Consider the following 18,404-nt stretch of genomic DNA (forward strand, 5'->3'; position numbering starts at 1 on the left):
TGTCACTGTGTGGGGGGCTCACACAGATGGCAGGAAGGTGGCCTGCTGGTTGCTGGACAGAGAACAAAAGAGTGGCAATTTCCATCAAAGAGAGCAGAAGAAATGCTTCCAGAATCCATAGAAGCCCAGCATCACGCATCACTGCATACCTATAAAGGGTTGAGAAGAAACAACGCCAAAATGCTAAGTTAGGGTCTACTTATAAGGACTGGAACCTTGCTTTGAGCAGCCTTTGGCCTAATGGAGACAGATGTGAAGTTGCAAACAGCCTGAAATACCTCCAGGATCTCCAGGCACCCTTCAAATGAGAGGCTGCTGGGCCCACATTGGTCTTTGTAGCCACATCTGCCATGTAGCATATCAGTGTTTATAAAATCATTTTAAAGTGGCACTACCAGCAGAATCCTGTTATTAGCAGAGATAATTTTGACATGAATTCAGATTCACAAATGGTCAATGCATAGTCTCTTCATATTTAAGAAAATCTAACAATCATAAATAACATCTCAATATCCCAAAACGGGAGATCTGATTTCATAAATTCTGATAAATCTATACAATAGAATACTATGCACCTGTTAAAATAATTATGTAGATATTTAGCATTGTTGTTCTAGAAAGATGCATGTGAAATATGTGTGTTTTCCCTTGTTTTTTTCTTTTTTTTTTTTTTAAGATTTTATTTATTTGCGAGAGAGAGAATGAGACAGAGAGCATGAGAGGGAGGAGGGTCAGAGGGAGAAGCAGACTCCCCGCTGAGCAGGGAGCCTGATGTGGGACTCGATCCTGGGACTCCAGGATCATGACCTGAGCCGAAGGCAGTCGCTCAACCAACTGAGCCACCCAGGCGCCCCTCCCTTGTTTTTTTCACTGCAATGTTCCCTGCACTTAGAACAGGGACTGACTAGCACATAGTAGGTGCTCAACAGGTATTTACTGAATAAATAAAATGAGTGAAAGACATTGTTACAAGAAAGAAGCAAATTAAAAGAATATGTACCATTTTTTTTTTTTTTTATAGATTTTATTTATTTATTTGAGAGAGAGAGAATGAGAGACAGAGAGCATGAGAGGGAGGAGGGTTAGAGGGAGAAGCAGACTCCCTGCCGAGCAGGGAGCCCGATGCGGGACTCGATCCCGGGACTCCAGGATCATGACCTGAGCCGAAGGCAGTTGCTTAACCAACTGAGCCACCCAGGCGCCCCGAATATGTACCATTTTTGTAAACATATACATGTAGCACAGAGTTAAGTATGAGATTCCATATAATCAAAACATTAATACAGACATTGTTAAGTGGTGGGCTAATGGAGAATTTTACTTTTCTTCTAGGGTAGATACTATCATTACAGAAGGTTTTTTTTTTTTTTAAAGATTTATTTTTGAGAGAAAGCATGCACGCGCATGCGTGAGTGGGGAAGGGCAGAGGGAGAGAGAAATCCTCAAGCAGACTGTATACTGAGTACAGAGCCTTAGGTGGGGGCTCAATCCCAGGCCCTGAGATCATGACCTGAGCCGAAATCAAGAGTCGGGTGCTTAACTGATTGAGCCACCAGGCGCCCCTCATTACAGTACTTTTTAACAATGAACATTTACTACTTTTGTAATTGGAGAAATGGTTATTGCTATTCTACAAATAGGAATATTTGACATAAGTATGTAAAACTTGGTAAAACATGATTTATTAGTACAATGGATCTTAAGACACTCTCCCTAATCCCACCCCCCCAAAAATACCCCAGCATTACAAAGAAATAAACACTTACTTGCATTATTCTGTGGATTTTGAGCTTGACTAGTTAGGATTCCATACTAATAAAATTATTATTAGAAGCAACCTATCTGTAATGTAAGCTAATGGTCATGGAGGGTTTGAAGGGGAAAAAATGTATGTAACATCTACCGTTAAGGTGGCAATCATGTTCTCTTAGATCGGGAAAGGCAATAATATGCAATATTGTCTAAAGACTTAGTCACCGCACACAAATCCACATGGCCTTAATACGCCAGTCAGTCCCTGACCACGTGGGAACCTGACATGGCTGAACGCTGCCTGTAAAAAAGATGAGGTGCCCCTGTGTGCCACAGATATGCCAGAAACACATGTCACCTTCTGGGGCCAGTGACCTTTCCACCTCTGAATCTCTTCCTCTGTGCATCCCCATAATATTGACAGGAGAAAGAAAAGACCACATTAATTTGCTGCTGTGCTCTGGGGAAGACGAACAGAGCGTATTTCCTCCTAGTGCCTTTCTCCCTCTCCAGCTGGAACCCTCTGGCTGCGATTCCTGCATTTTCTTTATTGCTACTTCCTGTACTTCCCACATCTCAGGTCATCTCACTTGAACAGGTACTGTTTTCCAAATGCATCATTACAGACACAGAACACCCCTTCCACAGGCAATAAATAGTATCTGTGTTTAATTCTAGTGGGAGGATTCTGGGGAGCTAGAACAGTTTAGAACACATTGAACAGTCCGAAGTCAATCAACAGGTTAGCTGGGTGTGATGCTCGCTTTTCTTCAGAGACTTCTTGTTTGGGTAGAGGTAAGCTCTGCCGTCTGAAACGCCTTTTAATTAATGCCTGGGGACAGGAGTCCCCCCAGACTTTCCCTAAGAGTGTAACTACCGGCTTCATTAGGTATGGTCTGGCACAGTAACGCAGCCTCTCGGCTTGGTCCAGCCTCTCGCCTGCAGGAAGCTTCATCACCCACCCGCAGTCCTGCTGGGACTGGGGCCAACCCAGGTGAACCCTGAGGAGCACCACAGATTCCACTGGCAGGAAATCAATCTGGGAAATGTACTTTCCATAGCAGAAGAATCTGATAACAAATTAAGTCCAGGCTGGAGCAGGTTGTAAGGAATGCAGTTTCCCTAGCAATGAAAAGTTAACCCTTTTGCAGCTAATGCAGTCCACTCCGTTGGTAGTCCCAAGTCCCGGACTTCTTATTTGCTCCCAAGAATCAAGCAAGTCGGTTCAATTCTCAGTTTCTCTTTAGATATCCTCAAGGCCTTAATTCAATTCCACATTGACCATGAAGCCTTCTCCAGGCCACCTTGATTTCTTTTCTCCGTGAACACTTACCTACCTATTCCACAAGTTTGGTAAGCAAAACATCCAGGCTGAAGCACTATTTCACTGCTGTGTGTGTAGAAAGCCTTGTCTTTCCTCTGTATTGGGTTGCAAGCTCCTTGAGACATGAAACACTGACTTACTCATCCTTTCTCTCTCCTATCAGCAACTATCCGAGTAAAGGTGCCCCAGCATGTGTCAACAGATAATTGTTTAAGACAAAGTGAAATAAGATTCCCCTTTTGGCCCTTTTTGCTTCTAAAGGTAAAACAAGTGAGATCTTTGATAATGAAAATGTGAGGTATTTCAAAAGGAAACAACATTTGAGTTGGATGTTGTTTATCTGTGTGTGGTTCATCTACGTGTTAACTGATTTCCAGCCACCAGCTCACTTTTGGTCTATCTCCTCTTACCATTGGTACTTTTGTGCTCAAGAATGCCTAAGCAAGGGGGCACCTGGGTGGCTCAGTCGTTAAGCGTCTGCCTTCGGCTCAGGTCATGATCTCAGGGTCCTGGAATCGAGCCCCACATCGGGCTCCCCGCTCAGCGGGAAGCCTGCTTCTCCCTCTCCCACTCCCCCTGCTTGTGTTCCTGTTCTTGCTGTATCTCTCTGGCAAATAAATAAATAAAATCTTTAAAAAAAAAAAAAATGCCTAAGCAGGGGCGCCTGGGTGGCTCAGTCAGTTAAGCGGCTGCCTTCGGCTCAGGTCATGATCCCAGGGTACTGGGATCGAGCCCCGCATCGGGCTCCCTGCTCGGCGGAGAGCCTGCTTCTCCCTCTCCCTCTGCCACTCTGCCTACTTGTGCTCTCTCTCTCTCTGTTAAATAAATAAAAATCTTAAAAAAAAAAAAAAAAAGAATGCCTAAGCAATATAAATGGCTTATAGACACATGAAAAAATGTTCATCATCATTAGCCATCAGGGAAATTCAAATCAAAACCACACTGAGATACCACCTTACACCAGTTAGAATGGCAAAAATTGACAAGGCAAGAAACAACAAATGTTGGAGAGGTTGTGGAGAAAGGGGAACCCTCTTACACTATTGGTGGGAATGCAAGTTGGTACAGCCACTTTGGAAAACAGTGTGGAGGTGCCTCAGAAAATTAAAAAATAGAGCTACCCTATGACCCAGCAATTGCACTACTGGGTATTTACCCCAAAGACACAGATGTAGTGAAAAGAAGGGCCATATGCACCCCAATGTTCATAGCGGCAATGTCCGCAATAGCCAAACTGTGGAAAGAGCCGAGATGCCCTTCAACAGATGAATGGATAAAGAAGATGTGGTCCATATATACAATGGAATATTACTCAGCCACCAGAAAGGATGAATACCCAACTTTTACATCAACATGGATGGGACTGGAGGAGATTATGCTAAGTGAAGTAAGTCAAGCAGAGAAAATCAATTATCATATGGTTTCACTTATTTGTGGAACATAAGGAATAGCATGGAGGACATTAGGAGAAGGAAGGGAAAAATGAAGGGGGGGAAAATTGGAGGGAGAGATGAACCATGAGAGACTATGGACTCTGAGAAACTAACTGAGGGTTTTAGAGGGGAGAGGGGTGGGGGGATGGGTTAGCCCAGTGATGGGTATTAAGGAGGGCACGTACTGCATGGAGCACTGGGTGTTATATGACAACAATGAATCGTGGATCACTACATCAAAAACTAATGATGTATGGTGACTAACATAACATAATAAAATTAAATTAAAAAAAAAATGAATGCCTAAGCAAAGATGCAGGAAAGAGAGAGGCCAGGCAGAAAAAAAGGATAAAGTAAAATAACATTGGAACAGGATTCACAGATTAGGAGACCTAGTTTTTTTTGTTTTGTTTTGTTTTTAATCCTTGTTGTATAGAAGTCAGAACAGACTGTCCTGGTTCCCTGAACAAGCCACACGCTTCGCCAGTGTTAACTGTACCCCTCTCTATGCCTGGCAAAGCCACATTCCGGCTCAGATATAACCTCTTCTATGCAGTTTAGCAACAGCCTCGAGCAGAATTCGTCATGTCCTGTGATACCCCCTCAGCGTTATGTTGTAACTGGTTGTACATACGTCTTCCTTTACATTAAATGGTGAAATTCATTAAATTGCACAAGGACATTATTCAAGACATTAATTTTATTTATTTATTTATTTAAGTTTCCGTTACTTGATTGTAAGAGTAACAGGCACAAAGAATTTAAGTGATCTATTCAAAGCCCTAAACCAAATCAGCCCTTAAAGTAGGGGCAGGCCCTACTGCTTCTGAGTTCTGTGTCCCAAGAGCCAGCTACCTGTGTCTCAGAAAAAGAAAGTCCCGCAAACATGAATGGAAAAAGAAGAGCTGGATGAGACGCTGAGTGTCTGTGTGTCTCCGACCTGATGACAGATGAGGAATCCTGGCTCCCTGTAACATCCTAGGTGTGTTATCCAGAGCCTCCTCTCCTAGGACTTTCCAGGAGGACTCTCTGAAGGGTACCCTTGAAGACCCCTCTCCACTTCCCAATGTGACCTCTTCTACAACATGGAATAATAATTCATAATCAGTAGCCTGTGCGGTTAAAAATCATTAGTCATTCCAGAGAGGAGCTTCTGTTTGAAAAGTCTGAAAAGTTCATGGGGCACCTGGGTGGCTCAGTCGGTTAAGCGTCTGCCTTCAGCTCAGGTCATGATCCCAAGGTCCTGGGATCGAGCCCCGCATCGGGCTCCCTGCTCTGCGGGAAGCCTGCTTCTCCCACTCCCACTCCCCCTGCTTGTGTTCCCTCTCTCGCTGTGTCTCTCTCTGTCAAATAAATAAATAAAATCTTAAAAAAAAAAAAAAAAGAGTCTGAAAAATTCAGATCAGTAACTATAAACTGTGCAGTAGTTCCAATTTTCCTCTCTGTTACATGACAACTGCCCACTTGCCTAGACTGCAATTTCTACCAAGGTAGTGACTGTTTATCACTCAGGATGGCTTTAGCTCCAAGACCTCAGATTTGAAGCTCCTCCTTCCCGACCATAATACTCCCGATGTCCACCTGTATTACTGCCTCACCCTCTTAACACGCTCCTCCGAACCTCTGGTCCCCCAACCTTTCTTCTCTCTTAGCCCACCCACCTCATTTGGTCCCACTGCCAGCCATTTCATTTCTACCTTGGCCAGCACCCTTCACCCTCCACACTGGGTCAGCCTGCATAGCCCCACTTTGATTACACCCCATTTCTCTCTTTCCTTACCAGCTGTGTACTGCTAGAGACACTCATGAAATGTTATGAGATCATTATGAATCCTTGCCTTTTAACCTCCACCAAGACTTTACAATATACATCTGGATGTCCCATGTGAAGCATTTGTGTGTTTAAAACCAACTACTGATGTACCTAGTGATTTAGAGCCGAGTGCAGATATTTGCCCAGAGCGGATCCGTGGGGAATGCCTGTAGAAGCCATTGAGCTTTCCTTCTTTGGCTACCAAGCACTGCTATCACCATCTAATGACACATATCTCGTGACAACAGTATACACTTAATGGCTGCTGCATTCCTGTGCATTACCATTTCACCATGAGGGGAAAGAGAAGCCCATCACTACCATCAACACTGTATATTGGGGGAACTGGAGGTACAGGGGATATCTTGAGCTTGATAACTTTCTGGGGCTAAATGACCACAGGCAGAGCCTATGTATAAAGATCAAAGCAAATATATTCAGATGTAAAAGAAATCAAACATTGAGCAGATAAGCATGTGACAAATCAGTCAACCAATGCTTAGTGCCACCAGTGTAGGCAGGACTTAAGAGGGAATCCATTTCTCCTCCTTCTGCCTAGCCCCTAATAGTCCCTAGACCTCAGCAATCACTGCATGACTCCAGCCTGGGGAGAGAGGCACAGACAGTGTGTGTGTTTCCAATGGTTGCCCGTGTAGCTTCAGAATCCTTGACCAGGGACAGGATTGTGGAGAGGCAAGGTGCCTGTCCACCCACGGATGTTCATCTCCCCTCCAAGTTCAGTGGTGTGGCAACGAGGGCATCATGAGGGACTTCTTCCTGACTCCAAAGCAGAGATACATTCTCATTATACTTCTTTTGTTTTTACTAGACATGGAAAAGGTTAACAGATGAGATGTGGAAAATCAGTTCAAGAACTCAATGCTGCAAACCTCTTTCCATTTTACTCATCATTACAGAGTATTGGCTTAAATGATGGCAAGTTGATACCTGTTTATACCAGCCTCATAAATTACTAATAAAACATGTCCAGGTCACGGGATTTTTATAAGCAGCTCACCATTCCAAGCCATATGACCTACCAGAGAGACAGTAACTAAAATAAGTACTCTTGAGCTGCCCACCCCCTACCCCCCCAGTTATGGGTTGACAGAAAGGTCAGCTGAAGCCCTGAAAATCCTAGTCCTATGAAGGAGCTTAAAACTCATGTTGGAAATGGGCTAAACAACAAGACACAAACTTAGGAGGCACTAAAAAATCCAACTCCTGATTGCTGTTTCTAGGTTATGGAGTTTGATTTTAGAAAGGGCCAAGTATGAGAACAACCATTTCTCTTTACTGTAACATGACCTCGAGTCTCAGATGACATCTGATTATAATCTGTGCAAGTGCCACCTGAGTGCCTGGATTGTTTTTCCAATTGAGTTGAAATGCCCACGGCCACTGTTTCTGCGTCAGCTGCCCGCCAACATAAGCTTTCCAGCTATGCACCATTTGGTCATTGCCTTGGCATAGCTGCACACCACCTGCGGGCCCTGGAAGATGGAGACTCCTCCATCTTCTGTAACAGCAGCCAAGAGACGAACAATTCCTCCAGTCCTCGTTCAAATGGCCCCTCCTCAAGGAGGCGTCCCCGCCACCCTACTGATTTAATATCATTTGCACCCTCTCCAGCCTTCTGGGGCCCCTTTCTCCGCTCTATTTCTTGTTTTCTGTGCCTTAATACATTACTTTCTTTCTTGTAAGTTTTTTTAATTGTGGTAAAATATACCTAATTAAATTTTCCATCTTAACCTTTTCTAGGTGTGCAGTTCAGTAGCATTAAGTACATTCACATTGTTGTATGACCAATATCCAGAACCCTTTCCAGCTTGCGAAACTAAAACTCCATAGCCATTCAACAGCAACTCCCCATTCCCCCTTTCCTCCAGCCCCTGGCAAACACCCTTCTACTTTCCGTCTCTATGAATTTGACTACTCCAGGTACCTCAGATAAGTGGAATCATGCAGCATTTGTCTGTTTGTGACTGGCTTATTTCACTTAGCATGATGTCCCCTGGATTCATCCACGTTGTAGCATGTGTCAGAATGTCCTTCCTTTTTAAAACCGAGTAATATTTCATTGTATGTATATACTGTATTTTGGTTATGCGCTCATCTGTCAATGGACATTTGGGTGCTTCCACACTACATTCAGTAGTGTGAATAACGTGGCTACGAACGTGGGTGTGCAAGTATCTCCTCGAGACCCTGCTTTCAGTTCTTAGGGGTATAGAGTAGTCCCCCCTTATCTGCAGTTTTGCTTTCTGCAGTTTCAGTTTCCTGCAGTCAACTGTGGTTCAGAAGCAGTCAACAAGCGTTCAGATGCAGATGATCCTCCTTCTGACGTATCTTCAGGAGGTCAGTAGGAGCCTAACGCTACATCACAGTGCCTGCATCATTCCCCTCACTTCATCTCCTCATGTGGGCATGTTATCCACTCACATCACAAGAAGGGTGAGTACGGCACAACAAGGTATTTTGAGAGACAGAACACATTCACATAACTTTGTTATAGTATATTGTTATAATTGTTCTATTTTATTATTATTCTTAATCTCTCACTGTGCCTAATTTATATTAAACTTTATCATAAGTATGTATGTATAGAATATATAGAGAGTTTACTACTCCCTGCAGTTTCAGGCATCTACTGGGGGTCTTGGAATGTAGCCCCTAGAGATGAGGGGGAGACTACTATATACTCAGAAGGGGAATTGCTCCATCGTTGATAATTCTATTTTTTTAAAGATTTATTTATTTATTTGAGAGAGCAAGATAGAGAGGTGGGGGGGGGAGCAGAGGGAGAAGAAAATCTCAAGCAGACTCCCCACTGAATGGGAAGCCCTTTGTGGGGCTCGATCTCATGACGCTGAGATCATAACGTGAGCCAAAATCAAGAGTCAGACACTTAACTGACTGAGCCACCCAGGCACCCCGGTAATTCTATTTTTTAATTTTTTGAGGACCTGCCATACTATTTTCCATACTGCCTACACTATTTTACAATCCCACCAATAGTGCACAAGGGCTCTAATTCTTCAGCATCTTTGGCAACACTTGTTATTATCTGGCTGTTTTGTTTTGGATTTTTTTTGTAGCCATCTTAATGGGTATGATGTTAATATATTATTTTTATTTATTATGTTTATTGTCTGTCCTTCCTGGCCCTGCTGCTAGCGCAGAATATAAGCTCCATTACCGGAGGGATCTTTGTCTATCTTGTTCACTAATGTATCCCTGCACCTAGAAAAGGACTTGGCATATAGTAAGTGCTCAGTAAACATACACTGTAAGAATAAATAAATGAATCGGTGAAAGAAAGACACACTGACAGTATACTGGTCTTTAATTCCCTTGTTTCTATATCAAAATCTCAGTCTGGCTATCTATCTATCTGGCTATCTATACATCCACACATTCCCTTTATGCAAGCTACTTAGCACCTTATGAAAGCAACTATTCTTTGAACAAATATTTGCTGGGTGTCTACTACGTGCCATTAGTATGTTCAATATTGTTCGGATGGCAATTCTGAAGCACATGGAATTCAGTTGTTTTTGGAGAGCTCACAAGAAATCCCTAAGAAAGCCAAGGAGAAAATCTGTAGTACACAGAAAGCTTAGTTCTTATTTGTCATATCCATTTATTATTGATGTCCATTTGAGATCTCTGCTCATTTGTAACACAGTACCTCAAAATGAGCACAACCAAACAGAGCAGTGCTTCTTCCTCCACTGACCTTGCTTCTGTCCCATGCTCCTTGCATCTCAGTAAATGGCTCCCAGAACCCAGAGATATATATTTTCCCTCAGCCTAACCTGGTACTCCTCTTTATCCAGTTGCTATTATACTATTATAATGACTGACATATATTGAGCTCTTACTCTATGCGAGGAACACTTCTAAGTTCTTTGCACGTTATTAACTTATTTATTCCTCACAACTCTATTAAATGGAGTATAGGTCAAGTCTCTTGCCCAAGGGAAGGGACCACGCAGCTGGGAAGTGGGAGAGGCAGAATCCGTACCCAGGTAGTCTTGTTCCAGAGCCTATGCCCTGAACTTCTACTTCCTTCTCAGGAAGTGCTGTTTCAACCTCATTTATTGAAAATCATTCTAAAATGTATTCGTTCACTTTCCTAAAAGCGTAAGTGAAAATAATTTGTATAATAAAGAACTGTGCAAGTTCTTCAGCTCCTCTGGATATCAGTGATCATTAGGTGGCTTGGATAACAGAGGTACCAGTGGTCAGAAAGATAGTGGACAGTTATCTATGGTGAGCCTAGAGCCTTACTAGGAAGTTGCTCTTAAATAAAAGTTCTTTTTTTTTTTTTTAAGATTTTATTTATTTATTTGTCAGAGAGAGAGAGAAAGCAAGCAAAGCAGGGGGAGCGGCAAGCAGAGGGAGAAGCAGGCAAGGAGCGCAATATGGGACTTGATCCCAGGACCCTGGGATTATGACCTGAGCTGAAGGCAGACGCTTAACCGTCTGAGCCACCCAGGCATCCCTCTTAAATAAAAGTTCTAATAGGACTTTATTTTTCTGCTTTGATGGTTTTTTTTTCAAAGTGGAATGTGTCACTAGCAATTAGCTTAACTGAAGACTTTGATTAGTCAAAGCTATACTGTAGTAGATGCATTGTCATTAATGTAAACAGGGCCTATCCATTATATAAACACTATTAAAAAATGGACAACTTTTTCTACTTTGAGGTTGTATTGATCTTGGAGGCCAAGGGAGCCAGAAGGCAGAAGGCCCAAATCCTACTCAAATTAAATGAATCACATACTTAAAAATAAACCACAATCCTTCGGGCACCAATAGTGCCATCTGTAAAGGGAGAATAATAAAGGCCAACAACTTGTGATTTCTGAATTAAAGTTGAAAAAATAAAAAAAACGAATGTAATTATAAGCCTAAGACAAGATGATTGCAGGTCCAGAAAGTGTCACTTCCAAGTTTTAAGCCGATTTCGTGTGTAACAGCCCACATTATGTAGGCTTCAAATGAGATGCTTTTAGATCCGATGATTTTAACCAAAAAGGATGCACTTTAACATCCCCAGAGTGCCTTTAGAAAACAAAAGATGCAGTACCAGCCAGAAGCTCTTCAGGCGAGTTGCACAGATCATATGGTCTTGGGAGGAGACAAGCACTGATTGTTACCAGAAAACTCAAGGTCAGTACTTACAGTTCCATTTCCACCACCCCAGCGCTCGCTTCCACAAAGGACGATAGTATCTACTGAAAAGTTGCAATTATTCCCCAGCTCGCTATTTCAGCCTCACCAGTCATTCATCCCCGCCAGAGAATTCAACTACTTCAGACATCCCCAAATAACAGCAGCAAATGATGTTTTGGGGCCCTTTTTTTCTACAACATCCAAAAAAGTGGAGAAGGTAAAGAATGTCATAAACCAGAAGCGACTGCAGCTGAAGTATGATTTTTTTAGATAAGCATAGCTAGATAAAAGTAGGAAGCAGGGCTCTAAACCTAACCTGATTTTTAAAAATACCTTTAAAATACTTGGCCAAACTAATGCTTTGTTGACCCATGTGGTTTTTCCCTTCCCTGCCTTTTCCCCGCAGCCCCCATATCCAGTTGAGACTTCTGAAATGGAAAAGGGCCTCTGCAGGTCCTTGCTAGTAAATCAGAGCATTCCAAAAAGATCCTTGATTTGACTTTTGCTTGCAAAAGAATGTACTGTTGGGGTGCCTGGGTGGCTCAGATGGTTAAGCATCTGCCTTCGGCTCAGGTCATGATCCCAGGGTCCTGAGATCGAGCCCCACATCGGGCTACCTGCTTGGCGGGGAGCCTGCTTTTCCCTCTCCCTCTACTGTGCTCTCTTGCTCTCTCTGTCAAATAAATAAATAAAATATTAAAAAAAAACAACAAACATTCTCTTTAAAAAAAAAAAAAAAGAATGTACTGTTGGTTAAAACAAGAGAAAACCACACTTGAGAATGCACAGCCTGATCTTGACCACCCAGAGGGCAGCCTGGCATCCTCTGTCAATCTTCCTGGAGACGCCCAGGCCTGGAGCAGCCCTCACAGCCTCTGCCCACACAGTTTATCAGACGGTAATTTTTTCTGGTGACTACAGACTGGCCCAGGCCATTCCTACAGTCTAGTACATTATCTATAATATGGTAGTGAGTACTTAAAACATCTTCTGTCAAGGAAGTCCTGTTGCTTCACAGGCATTAACTTAACAACCTCCAAATTTCTTCAAAAGTAAAAAGAATTGTGAGTCAGCTGAGAGTAAGTTAATTACAACTAAGCACTAAGTTTCTTGTTTTCACTTCTCATTCAACTACACTGAATCTAAATTCAGCTTAATACAACTGCTAGACCAGATTAGGAGCTCTTTTTTTTTTTTTTTTTTAAATTTTTTTTATTTCTTTACTTGAGAGAGAGATACAGAGAGTGAGAGAGCACAAGCAGGGTGAGGAGCAGAGGGAGAAGCAGACTCCCCACTGAGCAGGGAGCCTGACGCAGGGCTCGATACCAGGACACCGGGATCATGACCTGAGCGGAAGGCAGACGCCCAACCGAGCCACCCAGGCGCCCCCCAGATTAGGAACTCTTAAAGACAAGTTCTGGGCTGCCATTTAGTTTCTATACCCCTTGAGCATTAAACATTCCATTTCTCCCATGAAAAGAACGACTTTAATTAGTCTTACTGACTAACCAACAATCTACAAACACAACCTACTACGGGTTTGTGCTATGTAAATCCACACGGACCTACTATGGGTTGAAAAAGGATAGTCACCGCCTCTAAATCCTCCATGAGCCATCAACATTTAAAACATTTTCCTCTCTCATCTGTTTTCCAGATGGTGGTAACATCTCCCTCCTCCCGACCTTTGATCTGATTCTGGCTGAAAGAGGAGAGCTGGTCCCTAGCTGTTAAGGACCTAATGTGACTGCAGGCAGAAAGGCTTAAGGGATTTTAGTGTGGGAAGAGCTTTAAAGACCATTTACTTAGGAAACAGCAAATAAGATTTCAACCCTCATGTCAACCTCTTTGGTAAGGGCTTCCTAGACTCCTGTGCTGAGAGGCATTCTAGGTGTGGGCCAAACTCAGAGGGAAAGGTGCTGTGATTGATTTACTGCCACGGGCTCTTGAGGGACACCAGGCCCAGGAGAGAGCCTAGCACAGAGCCATGTATTTGCTATCCCTGAGTTGATTCTACAATAGAGAGCTAAGAGACCTGCAGTCCACTGTTTTCCCCACTTGACTGTTTAAAAAAGTATAAGTCGCGGGGCGCCTGGGTGGCTCAGTCGTTAAGCGTCTGCCTTCGGCTCAGGTCGTGATCCCAGGGTCCTGGGATCGAGCCCCGCATCGGGCTCCCTGCTCAGCGGGAAGCCTGCTTCTCCTTCTCCCACTCCCCCTGCTTGTGTTCCCTCTCTCACTGTGTCTCTCTCTGTCAAATAAATAAATAAAATCTTTAAAATAAATAAATAAATAAATAAATAAATAAATAAATAAATAAAAATAAAAAAGTAGAAGTCGCAGCAATCATAAAAAACTATTTTGAAATATTCACGACAATAAATATTTAAAGAAAATCCATGCTCCCTGAAAAGGACCCCAGCCAAGGTCCTTGCTGGCATGTCCCAGAGAGAGCCAAAGGTGGAATTTATTTATTTATTTATTTATTTACTTACTTACGAGAGCAAGAGAGAGAGCACAAGCAGGGTGAAAGGCAGAGGGAGAAGCAGACTCCCCACTGAGCAGGGAGTCTGATGCGGGACTCGATCCCAGGACTTTGGGATCATGACCTGAGCCAAAGGCACACGCCCAACAGACTGAGCCACCCAGGCACCCTATTTTTTATTTTTTAAAGATTTTTATTTGAGAGAGAGGGGGAGAGGGAGAATCTCAAGCAGACTCCACACTGAGCGCCGACGCTGAGATCACGACCTGAGCTGAAACCAAGAGTGAACGCTCAACCAACTGAGCCCCCAGGTGCCCCCAAAGGTGAAATTTCTAAGTTCTTGCTCACCTGCACCCTGACAGGTGCCACCTTTTAGAGCTCCATGAGAGAGGGTTAAGTAGGAGCTGAGTAGTTCTCCAGCGGTTATGTAGCTTCTGTGATAGGACTGCATGGGGAAGGAGGAAGAAAAAAAAAGACTGAGGTTTGAGAGTCAAGTAAATGTCAGTGATCCCGAAGACAAAGGAGAGAATTAAGAGAAAAGTCAATGCGATGCTTGTTTTGATAGGAAAAATGGAGAATCCATTTCTTGAACTTGAACCAGCAAAGCTCTCATCTTCACTCAATCAATAGTATTTACTTGCTTTCTGTTCTGCTCTTAACCCTGATGGACCAAGTGGGTGCAGACAAGGCAAACGACATGGTTCTTTTCATAGCCAGCTTATATAATCTCTCTCCCTCTCCCCTGAGGTGGGCTTGTATGCCAGAAGCCAAGTTAGCCCTCTGGAGAGACAGAGTTGGCCTCCCAACATCTACTCTGTGTTGTCAGCCAACTGGCTCCCAGGTGAGGAGAACATTTTTGGCAGTAACTGTAGTACAAAGCAGGCAAGAGACCTTAAGAAAAGGAAGGGAGAGGAGGCAGGCATGTGATTCTGGAGACAAATAAACACAATTAGCTGTGCTAGAAACAAACTGAAAAGCCTTAGTGGGAAGACTGATTCCCTCTGCCAAGAGAGAAAACCAAAGGGAAATTCATTTCAAAAGAAACCTTTTACTTCCCTTGGCAGCCATGGCCCAGTGACGTCATATTTTCTGTCAAGTCCTTTTACTTGTGGGTTTCTCTAACATCTCAAATACTATGGCAATGATGGTGCTTTACCAGGTTTGCTGATCAGACAGAATCCACTAATGTTTCAGGCTGGTCATGTCATTCATGGAGATGACAAGTCCAAGCCTTTCAGAGCTGTTCTGTCCCTCTGTACCTAAAGTGACTCAATTTGCAGCCGTGGTCAGGTGGTAGAATTCACAGAAATCATAGTCACGTCCCTGGACGTCTGTTCTTCCAACAGATCCAGTTGTTGTGTAGGATTAGCTACAGCAGAAAGGTCTAGTGGTAACCACCTAGCGTGGCGGTTAACAGGACAGGCCCGAGTTAGGCAACTTGTAAGATCGCCACTTACAAGTTGGGTGACCTTGGGCAAGTAATTTAATCTCCTTGTGTCTCACTGTCTTCATCTATAAGGACATAATAGTACCTGACTAATAAATAGGGTTGTTGGGAATTTTAAAGAATTGATAATAAAGGAGTCCTTATCTTTCTAAAATGCTCACAAATAATAATATGAATTCTGGGATTTGCTTCAAAATCATTTGGAGGTAAGGTATATATACAAAGAAGTTGGCCATGAGTTGATAATTGTTGATATTGGGGGATGGGTACATGGGGGTTTATTATACTATATTCTGTGCACCTCCGTCTTTTTGAAGTATTTCTATAAAAGGAAGTTTGAAAGTGAGAAAGAGAAAAGATAATATGTGTAAAGCTGCTAGCACACAACATGTGCTCAATAAATGTAATCTGTTATAGATCAGACAGGGTCTTGAAGGCACTCTTGCTAGGTCAAAGAGGCCCAAGGATAGCAGCCTGCCTGTCTACAGACATGGATGGGTCCTGGGGTAAGGGGGAGGGGGAAGTCAGACAAGCCCTGAACTTCACTGTCACTCATCCATTGTTGCCCAACCTTTTCATCATCAAACCTGTTTTAAATTGATTATTATTCGTTCCCTATGCTTTGAAAGTTTACTAAATCAACCCCATCCAATAAATATTCATTATCTCATATCTTTTAGTTAGATACACAAGTCAGGGTTTGAGTCAGCTTTAGATGAACTGGTGATTGGCTCCGAACTGACCTGCCATCACCCCAGCCCAAAGCAAAGCACTTCCACGCTGTAATGGCCTGAGCAGCACACATATATGCAGTTCTGCAGGCATAGGAGTAATGAAAAAATGCTCAATGTACACCTCCACCACCACCCCCTGCCACCAGAGCTATGCCTCCAATAGGTTCAGGAAACTGCATATATACATTCAGAGTCAGTTCCAGAAACTCCCAGCTCCTGGAATCCCTTAGATAGGGTGATGAGCTGGATGGACAGGAAAATCCACCCTGGATTTTCATTTCACCACTCTAAGGGAGTCCTTAATTAAACTCACACTCATCTGCTCCATGCCCTCTCACAAACCAGGTATCAGCCTCCCCAGCTCTGACACTTACTAACCGTAAAGGCCTTGGGCCAGCCATTTCATCTTTGTCTTCTCCTTTGTAAACTGGGATTATCTCCCTTCCAAGGCTGTTTTAGGGATTAGAGATAATGTAAATAAACTGCAGTGCACGATGCCTGGCACATGGTAATTCCTCGGTACATAGGAGCTACTTTATGTCTCTCTATGCCTGTGTGTATGCATGGGTGTATTGTTATTATCTCCTTTGGAATTTGGTTAATATTTAGACCCAGTGGTTCCCCAGGCCATGAGACATACCAAGACCACATAATTATAGTTTAATATTTTCTTTCTCTTTCATTTGACAAAATTTTGATGCAGCTGCATTCAATCTCCTCCACAGAGCTGATGTATAAGTAACTATGTTACTGTCATCAATACCTACATGTCCTCTCCTGCGTGATTCCCTTTTCTCCTTCCGTAAATATCTTGTGACCATATCTTTTAATTAAAAAAAAAATTACAAAAAGTAAAAAACTGTGGTCCAATTCAAGTCTAGCAAGGCCGTTCTTATTACTATTGTGAAATGCTCGCTGAATGTCCACCATATATATATATGTATACATATATTATATATATGTATAATATATATGTGGTGGAGAGTCAATGGATGAGATGAATATAAATAATAAAGCCTAAATTCCATTAGCAAAGACTTCAGGCTTCTCTAGGGAAGTTTAGGGCTAATCGGAAATCTTTATCTTGTCCTTAACCTCACCTAAAACCAGCACTCTTTCCCCTTATCCTGAGTTATTTTTCTTCATAACATTTTTCACTACCTCAAAGTATGTATTTCCTGATTTACTTGTTTATTGTCTGTATCCCCCCAAGAGAATACATGTTACCTGAAAGCAGGAATCTTGATCACGTCTGTATCTCTAACAACACTGTAGAATGAGTGCCAAGCACGGAGTAGGCCCTTGAAAAATATTTTGTAATGATTTCATTATCTTTTCCTCTCTCCAAACACCCAACGACAAAAAGGCATCTAGATCTGTAATCCTGCCCTATGTATTCCTCACATGGCTGACCACTGGGACCCAGTGCAGAAGACAAGAGTGTTGTGAAGTGGTGCCATGAGAGGTGAAGAAAAATGAAGCAGAGGAAGTGATTTCCTCAGGGCCTTACATGCACCATCTACAGGTACCATTCTGATTTTTGCCCCTGTGCTATTGCTTAAGCTGTTTCTCCCATCAGAAATACCCACCTCTCTACCTAAATGTTATCCCCCTTCCAGATCTCACTCAGGCTATTTCTCCTGAATTATATGACTTTAAGAGCTCACAGTGACTCTGCCCTTTGCTAAACTGAGGGGAACACCACCCCCCCACCAGTGCTTTACAGCCCTGCATGTAACTATAAGCAGTTTAAAGTTTTCTGTCTTTTTCATATGAGAAAAATTTGATGCTCCAAATGTATTATAGGCTCCTTAAGCACAAAATCATGCTTTATGTTTCTCTTGAATCCCTCAAAGTAACTAGCACAGTGTTAGGCACTTACTGCGTGGTCAAAAAAATCCCCACACGTGAACTGGCAAGACAGATTTCCCATTCGAATCTCACCTCTGCTGCTCTGGCAAGATGCCATTTACTCCCCCAAGAATGTCTGTTTCCTTTTTCTCCCTCATCCTTCCAAGTACTCTCTATTAGAATGACTCTCCAGCTGCAAAGATCTAAAATATGACCATCTCAGATGAGACAAAAAATTGTTAAGGACCCTGACAGCAGCAACTCAGGAGGTGACATTACGGTCCAGATATGTAAGCCATAAACAAGTCATCATTCAGAATGTTTTCAAGAAGAAAAAAAAAGGCCACAAAACCTAAGAAATACCTACAGCACCTCATGAATGAACCT

The 18,404-nt window shown here is 42.8% G+C and overlaps 1 protein-coding gene across 1 annotated transcript in view; it reads right to left on the minus strand.

Moving 5' to 3' along the window:
- The window catches only part of PAQR8 (progestin and adipoQ receptor family member 8), a 43,822-nt gene that overhangs the window by 15,586 nt on the left and 9,832 nt on the right, over positions 1–18,404 (minus strand). The gene's annotated exons all lie outside the window — the stretch shown is intronic.

The sequence above is a fragment of the Phoca vitulina genome, unplaced genomic scaffold (assembly GCF_004348235.1).
Source record: "Phoca vitulina isolate PV1807 unplaced genomic scaffold, GSC_HSeal_1.0 scaffold11, whole genome shotgun sequence".
NCBI classification, from domain to species: domain Eukaryota; kingdom Metazoa; phylum Chordata; class Mammalia; order Carnivora; family Phocidae; genus Phoca; species Phoca vitulina.